The sequence below is a fragment of the Eleutherodactylus coqui genome, chromosome 11, assembly GCF_035609145.1.
Source record: "Eleutherodactylus coqui strain aEleCoq1 chromosome 11, aEleCoq1.hap1, whole genome shotgun sequence".
Classification (NCBI taxonomy): domain Eukaryota; kingdom Metazoa; phylum Chordata; class Amphibia; order Anura; family Eleutherodactylidae; genus Eleutherodactylus; species Eleutherodactylus coqui.
The window spans coordinates 56753032-56755531 of record NC_089847.1 but is presented as its reverse complement, the minus strand read 5'-3'; the positions used below and the strand labels follow the sequence as shown (position 1 = coordinate 56755531).

The 2500-nt window shown below is 42.2% G+C and overlaps 1 non-coding gene across 1 annotated transcript; it reads left to right on the top strand.

The window, feature by feature from the left end:
* Positions 1 to 1216: 1216 nt before the first annotated feature.
* Positions 1217 to 1288, top strand: TRNAQ-UUG (transfer RNA glutamine (anticodon UUG)). Its single transcript has one exon. It is a non-coding gene; the product is annotated as a tRNA-Gln (tRNA).
* The last annotated feature ends 1212 nt before the right edge of the window (positions 1289 to 2500 follow it).

The following is a 2500-nucleotide window of genomic DNA, read 5'->3' as shown; positions in this document are numbered from 1 at the left end:
AGGCCCAAGCCCATTTCTAGAGTAGCTATAATGCTTCTCATGTGTAGTCGTGCCGAGTGGTTAAGGTGATGGACTAGAAATCCATTGGGGTCTCCCCGCGCAGGTTCAAATCCTGCCGACTACGTTAATATTTGCTGCTCTTCTATGTAAACCAGGAATATTAACAAGTATGTGGCTTGGTGTTGGTTTTTGCAAGTCACGGAAACAGTAATGTGTTCAAAGTGGAGTAAATATTGAGTGTTTTTTGCACAGCAAGCTTTCCACTGCGTTTGTCACGCAGGTTCAAATACTGCCGGCTAAAATGTCTTTTGCTGATCTTCTTGATCCATGGGAGTCAAAAAATGCCTGCCAAATACGTAACTTTCAACAAATGTGTCCCTTTGGAAATTTTCCTTAAGGCACAGATGGAATCCTTTAGATTAAATGTTTGCTGAAGTGATGGAAAGGGGTCAGAGTGTGGAAACTATCTAGTGCCTTTTGGACGACAATCTTTTCTCCAGTACAACTTTTCTAGGTATATTGCTCCCTCCTTTTAGGCTGATTTTAACTCAGTGTGTGGTTCCATGGTGTAATGGTTAGCACTCAAATCTCGGTGGAACCTGCATAATCACTTTAGCCGCACATTCCTTCTCTGACTTTTGCTAATGCTGTATAGTCATAGGCCCAAGCCCATTTCTAGAGTAGCTACAATGCTTCTCATGTGTAGTTGGGCCAAGTGGTTAAGGCAATGGACTAGAAATCCATTGGGGTCTCCCTGCGCAGGTTCACATCCTGCCGACTACGTCAATATTTGCTGCTCTTCTATGTAAACCGGGAATATTAACAAGTATGTGGCTTGGTGTTGGTTTTTGCAAGTCACGGAAACAGGAATGTGTTCAAAGTGGAGTAAATATTGAGTGCTTTTTGCACGGCAAGCTTTCCACTGCGTTTGTCACGCAGGTTCAAATACTGCCGGCTAAAATGTCTTTTGCTGATCTTCTTGATCCATGGGAGTCAAAAAATGCCTGCCAAATACGTAACTTTCAACAAATGTGTCCCTTTGGAAATTTTCCTTAAGGCACAGATGGAATCCTTTAAATTAAATGTTTGCTGAAGTGATGGAAAGGGGTCAGAGTGTGGAAACTATCTAGTGCCTTTTGGACGACAATCTTTTCTCCAGAACAACTTTTCTAGGTATATTGCTCCCTCCTTTTAGGCTGGTTTTAACTCAGTGTGTGGTTCCATGGTGTAATGGTTAGCACTCTGGACTTTGAATCCAGCGATCCGAGTTTAAATCTCGGTGGAACCTGCATAATCACTTTAGCCGCACATGCCTTCTCTGACTTTTGCTAATGCTGTATAGTCATAGGCCCAAGCCCATTTCTAGAGTAGCTATAATGCTTCTCATGTGTAGTCATGGCCGAGTGGTTAAGCTGATGGACTAGAAATCCATTGGGGTCTCCCCGCGCAGGTTCAAATCCTGCCGACTACGTTAATATTTGCTGCTCTTCTATGTAAACAGGAATATTAACAAGTATGTGGCTTGGTGTTGGTTTTTGCAAGTCACGGAAACAGTAATGTGTTCAAAGTGGAGTAAATATTGAGTGTTTTTTGCACAGCAAGCTTTCCACTGCGTTTGTCACGCAGGTTCAAATACTGCCGGCTAAAATGTCTTTTGCTGATCTTCTTGATCCATGGGAGTCAAAAAATGCCTGCCAAATACGTAACTTTCAACAAATGTGTCCCTTTGGAAATTTTCCTTAAGGAACAGATGGAATCCTTTAGATTAAATGTTTGCTGAAGTGATGGAAAGGGGTCAGAGTGTGGAAACTATCTAGTGCCTTTTGGACGACAATCTTTTCTCCAGTACAACTTTTCTAGGTATATTGCTCCCTCCTTTTAGGCTGATTTTAACTCAGTGTGTGGTTCCATGGTGTAATGGTTAGCACTCAAATCTCGGTGGAACCTGCATAATCACTTTAGCTGCACATTCCTTCTCTGACTTTTGCTAATGCTGTATAGTCATAGGCCCAAGCCCATTTCTAGAGTAGCTATAATGCTTCTCATGTGTAGTCATGGCCGAGTGGTTAAGGTGATGGACTAGAAATCCATTGGGGTCTCCCCGCGCTGGTTCAAATCCTGCCGACTACGTCAATATTTGCTGCTCTTCTAAATAAACCGGGATTATTAACAAGTATGTGGCTTGGTGTTGGCTTTTGCAAGTCACGAAAACAGTAATGTGTTCAAAGTGTAGTAAATATTGAGTGCTTTTTGCACGGCAAGCTTTCCACTGCGTTTATCACGCAGGTTCAAATACTGCCAGCTACAATTTCTTTTGCTGATCTTCTTGATCCGTGGGAGTCAAAAAAGCCTGCCAAATACGTAACTTTCAACAAATGTGTCCCTTTGGAAATTTTCCTTAAGTCACAGATGGAATCCTTTAGATTAAATGTTTTCTGAAGTGATGGAAAGGTGTCAGAGTGTGGAAACTACCTAGTGCCTTTTGGACGACAATCTTCTC